The sequence below is a fragment of the Ruditapes philippinarum genome, unplaced genomic scaffold (genome assembly GCF_026571515.1).
Source record: "Ruditapes philippinarum isolate M1 unplaced genomic scaffold, ASM2657151v2 ctg3344_1_1_1_1, whole genome shotgun sequence".
Classification (NCBI taxonomy): Eukaryota; Metazoa; Mollusca; class Bivalvia; order Venerida; family Veneridae; genus Ruditapes; species Ruditapes philippinarum.
The window spans coordinates 49,174-63,447 of record NW_026863007.1 but is presented as its reverse complement, the minus strand read 5'-3'; positions in this window follow the sequence as shown (position 1 = coordinate 63,447).

Here is a 14,274-nt window from a genome sequence, read left to right as displayed (position 1 = left end):
TTAGTTTTCATTTAAGATAGATATAATTCTTTATTTCAAATACTGATTTAAGTTTCTAATAATAAAGCTCATTTGTTCTCACCGATTATTAAAAAATGAATACAAAAAAAAACCGGTGCAATTTGCGAATATCTCGTCCGATAGCAAGAGACTTCTTTTCAAATTTGTTATTCTTTTTCTTTTTCAAACAAAGGTCTTTCCGGATAAATGCAGCGTCCAGGTTACCCTGTTATATTAAAAATTTGCATCACAAAACTGCAAACATTAGTTTCGAACTCACAAGAACAAGTTTACAGGCATGCTAAGGCAACACTTAGAACACGTTGTCATATGGGTGTACGATCGCGTGTTTCAGTGTATTTTGCATTTGATACATGTTTGTTTTCGGAATTTGTGGATGCATATGACAGGTGCTTAAAACGAGACCAGAAAATGAAGCTTTAATATAATTTTATTACATTTTCCATTTTCGTGGAACCAATGAATGACCTCTGCTATTGACTCAAGTTGTATGCCTACCATTGTTTCTATGAACAACAATTTCCGACAAGGTCACTTCTGTGTATCCATAATAAACAAATATACGTTGTTGGACGTTTCTGGCCTCCTTAGGACATAATTCACTAGCTAAACAAATAATTATTTTCTTTCAAAATAAACATCATTTTTTCATGAAATTTAAGGAAAGGGTGTAAAATTATATTTTGAAGTTTATGGCTAATTTTGAAACGAGTATATAATTGATTTGAATGAAAAACGATGGATAAAGCAATATGAACGGCGTCGTATCCACAGAACTCCATAAAAATTCTGGCCCGCTTCGAATTTCAAGTTCGCTATTACTTTTGTTTAACAAAATAGTTATGCAATTAACATTTACCGAACGAAGCGGAAAATAGTGGAGCGTGGTAATAGATATATTTGGTTTTAGTCATTTCCAACAAAAGATTATATTAAACATACTTCCAAGATGGGGGGTTGTTTACATTTTGTAGGATTCGGCGCAGTTTTGATTCCCAGCCCTGCTTTAAATAAACATATTTATATTTTTATATTTGAACCTTATATACCGCCCGCTTATAAATACAGAAGAAAGCAAGTTACATGTCAATTTGAATATTTTGTTGATCGATCACTGATATCAAAAGTGATCAAGTGAATAAAAATTATCATAGCAAACAGACCCTAAGAAAGCAAATAAAGAAACTCCTAAATTTGCCCAAATAGAATTCTACTCTAGGAGACGAATAATTTGAAAACTACAAAGCCTGTCGTTATCTAAATTTTCATTTAACTTGATGTCAACATCCTTATAATGTTGAAGTTTTTGTAACTTGCAAGGCCATTCTTTATAAATAGGTTAAAAAAAGATTTTAATAAAACTATGCCGAAATAATTCTTTTTTCAATTAATTTTGGCAAGGTAAATATCTCGTATGTTCAAAAATATGAAATAATTACAAATCTGTATCTGACATTTAACTTAAACAATTTAAAAATATTTTTAATTAAAATTCATAAGATGTCAAATAATGACATATACTAGAGCCTGGAAATTTTATAAAATGTGGCAGTCATAGCGTACCAAATATTTTCAAACTTTGTCCAAAGGTTTTTCATTTTCTACAAATTTACCTTTTTTTTTCTTTCTCCCTCTCAAATATTGACAATAAGAAAATCATGTATTAAATATTATTGCTGCAATTGTTCTTATACATTTACAACTTTAGCATTTTCTTCATTATGATGTCTGTACGAAAAAATTGTTATTATACTCCTTTTTATATATGTTTCTTGCATAACATACAATCATTTCTTTCATTTAAGCTCAATTCTTAAAGGTCCATGATGCCTCAAACATGCTATCATTCTTAATTCTAAAAATCTTCTCTTTTTTTATCTTGCTACAAGTTTTTTATATAAAAAAACATTTGCCATATAGATAAACTATCATTTGCTTCTTTTGGCCTGTTGGCAATTGTTATAATTACAGTAAATTAGTACTTTTGTATGAAAGTCAAAATACTACTTTGTTTGCATTTTGCTACCTTTAAGAAATATAACTGCACGTTCAGCGCTACATTCTTCCGTTGTTAAACATCTAACATGCTCTTAATCTAATAAACACATGTTTGTCATTTCTAAAGAATTGAAAACCTATAGATATGGATTTTAAAGGCATAATTTTTTTTAATATTTCATCATTTCATTATACGAGTACTATGATTACATAAAATTTTTATCAAGTGAAAGAACTTTTTTTACAACGATAATTTCAGAATTTTTGTATCATCCATCATGTATGACAAGAAGAATCTGATTAAATTTGATTTAAAACAAACAAAAACAAAACTAATTAATATCTGAGAGGTATATAAAGAGAAGCGGATTGTATTTGGACTTAAACACATGTGCTGATATAGTTGACAAAAAATTTGTTATCAATTTATTATCCTGTTGGTAGTATGAAATAATGAATTAAAAGAACGCTTAGAACATTTTTTTTATTACAGAAAAAAGATCTAATCATTTTTAACAAAGTAAAGAATTATTTAATAAAGATAATAATTCATACAGTATATACATACATGCGCATTTTATGGTACAAAACGAGAAACAATATCACAAAATTATTGTCATTAATGAAACAAAAAAAATAAAAAAGCGTAATAAAAAAACTAATTATGACTATAAAATAAAACCTTAAGACTAGTGACAAAAAGACAAACTCAAATAATAATCATTTTGAAAGACTTTATATCAAAGGTGTCAAACACCTCCAAGTTATTATTAATATGAAAAGATGCACACGGACATGTATTCATATACCCAGGATGACACACACACAAAATGAGTGTGAATTCACTTGTCCTTATTTTGGTCCAATGAAATGAGTTTTAAAAAACCGTCCCTCTCTGGAGTATGTGTCTTTTCAATCTCCCGGTTTCTGTCTAACAATAAAAAACATACACAAGGATAAACGATTATTTTATAAGTTTGGAAATAATGAGTTTTAAAAATTTCTGTAAATCATCAAAATTATAAAACATTAAATAAAGAAATACTCAGTAGTAAATATATTCATTTAACAAATAACAATTGATTGGATATTTACTCCAATTTATATTTATTAAAACCTATTGGAGCATTACATGGAAGAGACATTATAACTTTCTTAAGCTCGTTTGCTATAGCTTTTGTTGCAATTCCTGCAGTTTCAAATCAACATTCAAGTGTCTTATATGACACCTATTTGATAATGATAATGTATTTTGTTGTCCTATTTTTTCTAAAAAAATATTCTTGGTTTTTAAAAAATTACTCCACTTTTAGTCAAGCCGTTGAGCGTTTTGTCGCAAATTAAATTAACTAATTTATAAATTTTGTTTTTGATTTTTTTTTTTGGGGGGGGGGGGATTTTGAAATAACATTTATTTTTTGTATAAGGCTTTTTGATATTTTTTGAAACATATTCGATGGTTTTAGGAAGTCATATTTTGATAATAAATTGTTATTCTCCTTTTTTTATGCAGGTATTTAAGCATACTTGCTATCCAGAAACGAAGAAAACATTGGGAGTGCCAGAGGAGTTCACGTGATTTACAATGGCGTTCATTTTGGCAATTCAAAATTTAAAACAAAAAATTTCAAATCACTGCGAAAGAACAAACTGAACAAAATGCTTCAATGGCATACTTTTGTATATTCAGCCCATTCAAGTGGTAAAACTACATAATTGATAAACTGAATGTAAACAATAGTAACAGGAAATGAATGAATAAACTTAAAAAAGTATATGTACTTCCCAAATAACAAAATGGCATCCAAAAGAAGATCCAAATAATTTTATAGACTTTATTTCAATTTTGCCAACCATATCAAAAATATTTGAAATATCATATTTGCATCATAATTACACATTTTATAATTACAAAACTAATATCATTAATGAAAGTCAGTCGGGATTCATAAAACAAAAATCATTCCTGCCAAACTGCTCTAATACGAGTCACAGAATCCTTCCTTAATTGATTTAGATGACGGTTGTTTGGATAGGCACAATTTACTTTTGAGACCTAAAGATGGCATTTGATTTTGGTAGATCATATCATATTGTGACAGAAGTTAAAATTATTACAACTTTAAAAAATCAAAACCCTCAATAAAACTCTTCAAATCATATCTTGAAATTGTATCATAGTTTGGGGACCTTTTTTTTGTTGAAAATGTGAGTTAAATCGTTATACCATATATATGCACATTGCGTTAACTGGAGTGCAGTTATTAGTTACCCCCACTCCAGAGCATGCCATTGATTGGCTCATTTTTGCTGGGTTTTTACTTATTGTGACGGAAGAAAAGGGAAAGCGACAGAAATATATTCAGATGCCCTCTCTTCATTGGGGTACTTTTTCCCCGGAGTTTTCATAGTGTGACAACAGGGAACGTTGTTTTTTATGTTTACAATGATAACAAAGAGAAAGAACATCAAAAACACTCGGCAATCCTGACTTGAATACTCGGGGTCTACGCCTCCCTACGTACAAATCCAGATAGCCTCGTCGTTGTTTCGATGCCTCTGTCTATTACATTAGAAACAGTTTTGTCGAAATATTGGAAATAGATCATTCAAATTAGCAGGGGACTCAGGGGTCCTCTCAATGGGTCTATTATTAGGCCCTTTTAATCTTCATTTTCTAACGTAAATGATATGTCATTTAAAGATACAACACTAACATAGACATGTATGGCCGGCTGATATTGCAGCCTAATGCAGTGCATCAAATTAAAAAAATGAAAGTTGACTTCAGAGAACTCGTGTAATGTGCTGTTGATAATATAAGTTAATAGTGCTAAATTAAACAACATGGCCCAATAAATCCGAAAAAGCACCTTTTGTAGAGGTAATTGCCGTTCAGAACTAAATAAGAACGCCCACGTGTCATGGCGGTGAAATACCTCCGTATACCACTTTGTCCAAAATCAAGCATTTATGGCTCAAAGGAAACAACCTCCCTGCTAGTATGCCAGTTGCCCTTGGCTTTAAGTTATATATTCTTCCATGTTTTAAGTTGGCAAAGATAAAGGGTGACCTTTACCTGCTTGAACCTTACTGACCTCAAAACTTGAAAATTGCCATTGCAATGTCTTGAACCCCCTCCCTTGAATTTCATGCAGCCTTTGCCATGGTGCGGGTTGTTTCCATGCATGAATATATGAGACAAAATTAAAATGCCTTCAAATGAGAAAAGTTCAAAAATTCAAATAGACTTGTCTTACACTCGGCATTTTTAAGCATTTTGGAGCAGACAAGCTTATGTGTAGGTAAAAAAAAGGGTGGCCCCCTTTGAGGAAAAAACCTTTTTTTGACCTTTTAACACAGTCACCTAAAAAAACCAATAGGGGTCATCTACAAGTCTATTACCAACCTAAATAACCAAACCATGAAAACGCTGTGGGTCAAAAGGCAATTCTTAAGTTATTGGGCGGACAACTTTTTTTACTAAAGGCCGCCTCTGCTGACTTTGAAACCCAGTGATCTCAAAATCAATAAGGGTTCATCTAATAGTCATTTAACTTTAACCTCCATTGTCACACTGGGTCAAAAGGGTTTCTTAAGTTATTTGGCGCGACAAGCTTTTTTTAGTCAAGGCCCTTCTATCTTTGAAACCTTTGACGCTAGAGACTTCAAAATCAAATAGGGGTAATCTACTAGTCATAAACCCAACCTTAATACCCAAATATGAAGACTTTGACCTAAAGCCATTCTAAAGCAAATTGAATGTGGCAAGCTTTTTGAACCTAAAGGCCCCTGTACCTTGACCTTTAACCTAGTGACTTCGAAATCAATTAGGGGGGTCACCTAATGGTTCATGCCCATACAATGGTCAATGACTAACATTGATGCAAAATTAGGAAGACTTGTGGGTCAAAGGAAATCTGAAGTTATTGGGGCCGCGACAATCTTTTTTAGTCAAGGCCCTGGTGACCTTTACGCTTTTCACACAGTCACTTTTTAAAATCAATAGGGGTATCTATTAATAATCCATGGACCAATCTATATACCAAAATATAAAGATTGTGAGTCAAAAAGGAATCTTAAATACATGTATTGGGCGGACAAGCCTTTTTTTAGTCCAAAGAAGTCCCTGTGACCTTTGACCTTTGACCCAGTGACCCTCAAAATTCAATTTTAGGGGTCATCATATAATCAAGAAACCTATTCTCCATAAACCAAATATGAAAGACTATGGGTCAACAGGAATCTTAAGTTATTTGGGCAGACAATGACAAACGGAACGGACCCGGACGCGACGGACAATTTTGCAGGGGTATTTATTTAAAAATTTCAAAAACCTCTCTCTTAAATACAAAGATTAGAAATATTAGGAGAAATATAAATATATAGTAATATATATCTAAGATCAACGAAATCACAGAAATTTTATTAGGTACATGTATTTTACGGTTAGAGAGAAAAACTTTAAAATGGAAATGCCCTACAAATAAAGCGGAGTCTGTAAACAAATGGCTTTCTTAATGGTGGAATATCCGCTACTTTTTCACCGCTGAGATGAAAGAAAGGTTTTACAATGCCTATATTTTACCTTGTTTTGATTATTGTTGTATATTATGGAGTACTTGTAGTAAAACTGAATTTGAAAAAGTTAATTAACTGCATAAATGCGCAGCAGCAAAGATAACATTGTGTAAACCAGTTAGAGCGCTATCTTTAAAGCTGGTTAACTTTGGAAAATAGATCATACTGCATTATAAGTATTTAATCTATATAAGGATTGACTCCATCCTACATTTCAGATATCCTAGTGCATGTTCGTAAAATGGAACATTTACACTTAGATCAACTACAGATAGAAACATTTTAAAAAAGGGAACGTTTTTAGACATATTGCTTATAAGCAAATTTAGAATAATTTACATTTATATAGTAAACAGCCTTCGTCCTCTATATGCTTTTAAAAGAAATATAAAAAAAATATTTATTGAATATTACAATATTTAAATGAATCTGATATGACCTGTCGATTTTGAATGGTTGTTGTCTACATTTTTGATATGTGTGTACATATTTGTGATTTTCTTTATCTTGTTTAATTGAAGGCCATATTGTAAATAAGATTATGTATTTCTTAGCTTCATGTAAGCTTCATGAAATTAAAAGTGTTTATATGATGATTATTATTATTATTATTATTATCATCATCATCAATCATCCATCAAAATTTTTTGTGACTGAAGGCGTTTAGAATGACGTCATTTCGGCGCATTTTAGAATGGAACTTGTGTGGTAAGGATGACGTCAGTTCTCCGAAGGTGTCATTTAAGTTGTAAAATCATACGCTATTGTAAATAATAGTTATTGGATAAAACGATATTAATTTCTATGTAACAAATATCTTATAAAAATTGAGGTAAACCATTTTTTAAATATGTAAAAATATTGCAGAATATGCCCAAGCAAAAATATCGGACATATGTGGCGGTTCCAGATACGAAATATCCGTCCCTCGGTAACGCCCCTCATGGGCGAGATACCCTCAGGACGAATACTCCGATCCGAACTGCAACATATGACAGATATTATTACTAATGATGTGACTGCATAGATTGATAAATATAGCTTAAAGGAAATGATAAAAAGGTAATTCAATATGAAATTGGTTGGAAAAAAATACAAAAGATCATACATTTCAAACATTGTTTTTATAGTCTAATATTATAGTAATATATGTAAGCGGCATGCAGTCAAAATTTCTTGAAGCCACAAAATTCTGGTGCGATAAACAATGACTGCAGAATTGTGTGAAAGGCCGCACAAATAAATTAACAATGACTCTACTATCAAACAGAAAGAAAACGATCATTTTATGATATTGATAGCTTAAAATTAAAGAACTGTGAGCGACAATACATTATATAGTTCGTTCGCTCGAACTTGGAGGGTTCCTGCAATTATTTCGGAGAGATCGGTAGTTCGATCCAAAAGGGCGATTTTGTGTCCACTTTGTATCTTTTGAACCGGTGGAAGTAAATCAGAAATTACTAGGAAGATAATTAGATAAGAATAACCTTAAGGGATATCTGTCATTTAGAAATGCAGTCCAGTTTTTATAATGAAGTATTCCAAGATTGGAGTGAATATCTCTGATAGTTTTTTAGAAATTACCAAAAAAGTTAGTAATTGCAAACAAATCTAAGTAAAACGGGGACAAAACTTTGAAAATATAACTTTCGGGTTATCTCCCCTTTTGATTTTGTATCACATAACAATAGTGAGCATATATTCCTAACTTACATAATATCTGTCGCATATAGTTTGCCATTTAAGTGCAAACTTATGAAAATTTTCAAATTCTATAATTTTAGGCTATTAAACCTCATTGGATTTCTTTTGAAAGACTCTGGAAGAGATGCCAAAATTTATTTGCGTTCGTTGCGAAAACAGCATCTGTCTGCACGCACTACAACAGACTTTAAACTGAAGTGAAATGTGGATAAAACCCTACAAATTATTTCAGTCGGTTTTAAGAAATTTAGCACGTTCAGTGTAAAATTATTCATTTTCTTTTAATTTTCTGTTAAATATATTAGTCTTGAATACATAGCCTTTGACGTATTTTTTGCAAATTATTCATCATTTCACTTCCTATGAAAATCGGCCTACTTTCACCTTTAAGTGAAATCAACTACCTGACAAAGCGGAAACAACGCATTTCACGTACACACCTGTGTGAACTATTCTTCAATTCCTATATCAGTGTCAGGTTCATTTGTAGTAACGTCCACGGTTGCACCGCACGCTTCCCTTACAGACGAGTCTATCTAAAGAAAGACTATGCTAAAATTTGATATCATGAAATATTGATAATTTCCACGCAATCTCTTTGTAAATTTGAAATTAGCATGTTTTGACTTCACAAATTTAAAGTAGATATGTTATTTTAAAAATTTTACACACTAGAGATGGTCACACAAAACTCACAAAATGAATATATAGTGTCATTAAAAAAAAAAAAAAAAAGAGAAAAGACAAACTCTACTTGACCGGGAATACACCTTCTTATACATAGTTTATTCAATTTATTTTTGTTCATATTAGACATTTTTGTTAAGAATTTCAAAAGATTTTTAATAAATTTCCCGGGGATTTTAAAAAATTTTACGCAATGATTTAGCCCTAGTATAATCTTTAACTCACCGGGAAATATATGTTTTAAAATGTTGGGAAAAAATGGCAAAGGGTTTTTTATACAGCAAGGTAAAAAAAACATGGCGTCAATATAAAAAATCCTTATTAGGGTTTTAAGAAAGGGTCATTTGCGGGGATGATACGAAACATTTGGGAAAGGTGTAAATTTCAAGGGCCCTTGAACACCCCCTCTCCTTGTTGACCTTGTCTATATAGTTTTATGGTTAAATTTATGGGCCCGGGACAAGGGATCGAGATTTGGGATGCCCTTTTCTGTCTTAAACCCCCTTGCCCCTTTTCGGTTAAATATCTAAAAAAGTTTACGACACACATTTTTTTGGGGAAAATCACGGAATTTTAGAAAGGGAAAGGGGTATCGGCTTTTCAATAAAACATCTTATTCGGGGTATATATTTGATTTATGTTTTTTTATTACATGCTAGTAATCCAAAAGATATACATTTTCAAACTTGATTTTGTCCCCACAGTTTACCCTTATATTTATGGAAATGCAGCGTGGACGAGCAGGTTTTGATATTTTTTCAAATTAAAAAAGAGTATTCTCAGGCAATGTTTGATCCGTTTGACATAAAAGTGTCACAATTAGAAGGAACTCCGGATGAACTATTAAGACATGCAAATCACGGCTTAAATTTAGAAGATCAAAAAAAGGCGATCGCGTCGACAGAGACACTATAAACGTACCGAAAGAAAACAATGGAAAGGTCGAACAAAACACAGTACAATGAATGAATTATCAGAAACATTAGTGAACAAGAATGTAACAACAATAGAAGATAAAACAGTTGAATAGAAAAAGGATCATGAGTAAAATCTGACTAAAACATATTAGCGGAATATGTAATCACAAACTTTCTGATTAAGATCATTGCGTCGAAGAATACGTTCATGGTAGAAGAAATTAAAGGCTCGAACGCGTAGTTAAGTTGCCACAAAAAGAAAAATGTAGTTGTCCTGCTACGGGCACTTGTTATCATATATTGGCAGTGAAAATGGCTTTGTCTATAAACAACACGCAGAAAGTTACAAGTGTAAAAACAATCTCTCATAAATGAATTAAATAGTAGGCTGAGGATGCAGAAAACAAATCAGAACGTTAATTATTTCTTCTCTTCAACACCTTAAACATCAACTACAACAACAACTCTAAATCAATTTTGAAATCATCCAGCAAAAAGCAATTGTCCAATAGCAATGACAGAAACTGTGCAAAAAGATACGTATTATTTCCGATTACAGGAACTTGAAATTCTATCAATTACCAATATTAATTATAATATCCAAATATACCCCCTATATACTATAAAGTTTTTTTTATAGTATATAGGGGTATATTTTGCATATTATCGTTAATAGGGATAGAATTTCAAGTTCCTGTGTTCCGATTAAAGTACAGGAGATATAGATGAGGTAATTAATTCAAATATTGATGATAGAAATGTCAGTTCTAGTTAAGATAATTGGTTAGTCTATCTGAATTTGTGAATATTATTTAAATGATAGTGATAAAAATGTAATTCAAGATGAAAAACGGTTGATTAAATAAAAATTTGATAAATTCTTCTAAAACATTGTTTAAATCTTACATTAGCAATATTTCAAATGGCATGCAGAACACTTTGTTCGTTCCAAATTTTCATGAAGCAACAGTGACTGGAAAATACAGAAAGTTTCGAGCGCACAATTACATTATAATGGAAATAATCATTGGGCACTTTCGTTTACGGTTATAATTATGAACTTGACAGTTTAAAGTCCAATAAAAGTGTAAACGCAAATATGTCTGTACAGTTTTTTCAGTAACATGTTGTATCAGTCAAGAAATAACTATTTAGGAATCATTGTACCTGATGTTCAAAGACAAATTAATTATTTTGATTGTGGTGAGTTTGCAATTGCCTTCCTTTACAGAACTTGTCTTGAATAATCATAGTGTCAATATGTCACAAATACGTTTTGCTACTTTGTAAATGCGATCAGATTTGTTTAATTGTTTGCTAAATGGAAAATTAACTGTATTTCCTAAAATTACTAAACTGTACTGTACTTGTACATCTAATAACATGATACAATGTTCAAATAAGAAATGTAAAATAAAATGGTATCATAACAAATGTAAAAAATAACGCTATTTCTTTGTGCATGTGTGTTCTTGATAAATTTCTTATGTGTATATAAATGTTCATAGTTCATGTTCTTTACATGCATTGTGTTTATTATTATAGTATGATTATATGTCATATGTGTTCATTTTTCTTGTTGCATTATTCATATCTTATATGAAGGCTGTTTATATTATTGGTATCGTTTTACAAAAAATTGAAGATTGATATATTTTAAGTTAATTACCTGGCGTAACATAATATTGATTTACTTTCAATTGCTTTAGTCCGGTATACTATGCGCTTTCAGGAAACGCTTATCCAATTACTTGATGGTTCATTCAGTGTGTCTTCATTTTAATATTATAATTTATAAAGTTTTCTTTTAAAATTCAATAGCAAGTTTAAAAAAATACAAGTCAGCATTATTATACTAAATGTAAAGGGAACAACAGTTGTCCGTCAAGTGACTGTATATTTAACAAACATACATTTTCATTTTTAAATGACATATAGTTCAAGCTGCACAAATGTTAACTACTGCCCCTCAGTATGTATGTGATCCATTGTTGTTGTTTGAATGCTGAAGTAGCAACTTTAACAAAATATTATGTTTAAATCATTATTCTTCTTTTCCAATTCAAACGCATCATTTGACCTTATTAAAACCTTTAATTCTATAACCAAATTACTAGAATTTACTCCATTTATTACAATAACCCTCAGGATATGTTGCCTGCTTTTTAATTGTGTCTTTTGACAGCTTATCTGTGACACGCAGGCTTCATAACCTCTGATCCCCCTTCAAAATTCCATTTTATTTAGTTTTGTCCATTGTTTTTTTTGTTGTTTTTTTTTCGATTAGGGCACACGCATTCTTTTATATATTTTCGGACCGCTTTTCATGGGAAATCACTTACGTGTCACATTGAAGGTTCCATTCGATAACCACAATTTGAACACATCTGCGGATGTTTCAAAATTCTCACCATGTTCATGTTTAAATGTTGAATTCTGCTTAAAATACATGTATACGGTAAACAGACCTATAAACTTAAACATATTTCTTCTGAAACAAAACTACAGTGAAAATGTTAAACAATCCATAGACTGGACAATGCGTTACTGCTAAAGAAAAACAGAGTGAACGATGCAATTGCAGAACGAATTGCATTGTCTGGTATGAACAGGAAGATTGGGTCGGCTGTAAAAACGCATAATCCTAAAAACTTGAATCAGGTCAATGATATTGCATCTCAAATGACCATTGTTTCTGAAATTTCGGTCAATAGCACCTTTTTGGTCAACTCGTCTACTATATATTATTATAATTATTTTTTTAATATTTCATAAATTATAGCAGAGTTTTAGACAGATCTTCAAATAAATGTTGCAACAGAATTATTGAAATTGACATTTACGTTTTCGTATGTAATATGGTTATATTGAGGTATTTATCTGAACGCAATCATAAGTATATGCATTATCTGACAACTTGGTTATTAATTAAATTACAAACAACAAACAAAGAAGACGAAGAAGATCACATAGCAATAACATTTATTGTGTAAAACAAAATATATATTTATTTGACATTTTTGCGAATAAAAGTAACGTCATGTTTTAAGCAGACCGGTCGATGTCAGTTCCCTATTTCTGTACCGGTCCCACAGCTGGTGTGTCTCCCCCTGAAGGTAAGGGTACTTCTTCCTCTTGTCCCACATTTACTAGCTCCGCATTCCTGACAGCTATACATGTGCCTCGTTGTGAAGAAGTCTTATAAGAAGGTAGACTGGAGGTGATCCAAAGCCCTCCCATTCAGTCTTCTATGCAATAATGCAAAATAAAAATAGAATATTACAATACATATAAGATAGACATTGGTCAACAAAATCAATAAATATATTTATCTCTTTAATAAAGTTATGTATAAATCCATGATGGCCTTGCTCAATTCGCTACAATTTTGCCTGTGACCTAATATTTCTATGCTTGGTATATAGTCTCTTTTTTCAATTAAAATTATCAATATATTAAAAATAGGATCTTACCTTCCAAATCTTTGTTTGTGAGGATGCTCATTTCAAAAACAGACCAAGAATGGACTAGCCACATATCTGACTCGATCCAGGTCCGCCGCATATAACTTAGGAGGTCCTCGTACCGGTCTTGTGCGATGTCTGCAATGGACTCAAACACATGACCAATGTGTTCTGAAGGAAGGAAAGGCAGACAAACAAGTATCATTATGAAGCGGAATACCCGGGCTTGATGACTGGTATAGTCGGCGGACAATCCTTTTTCATGTAAATAATTAATCAGTTACAGCATACGTTCGTGTTTTATCATTACCTGTACTTTCCTGCCCAGTGGAAATTGCATCCATGGATTTGTGCGTCCTCGAAAACGTTGCGTATTGCGTTCTAAAGGGCTGCCTCAAAATCAACAACAAAGTCATTCACATTCACCTCGCGTCAATACTGTGTGGAATTGCATGGAAGAAAAATTACCCCCAAACTGGGGGCTTAAAAAAATTAAATCTTTAGGAACTTTATATCGACAGGAAAAAAGTTTGTTTTTTTTGTCCCTTGGGGGGGCTGATGGACCCCTCATTAAATGGAAAACAGATAAGAAAAATTAAAATACCCCAAATTTGTTGAGTGTATTCGAAATTTTAAATTTAAACTTTTTTTCTTTTTTTCTGTTTAACGGTTTTTTTGATGTATTGGTTTTGTCATTACATAAATATATTTATTTTTACAGATTTTTTTTTGTAATGATATTGTCGTACCTTAAGGACTGCGACGTTGACTTTTGTACTTCTGCTGCTCATGAGGACGTTAACTAACGAGAGGTAGTTGTTTTGGGGCAATCCCCGTCCTTAGAAGGCTAAATGAAAAAAGGGCTTTTTAAAAGGGTTTCCCCTCAAACCTTAAAATGT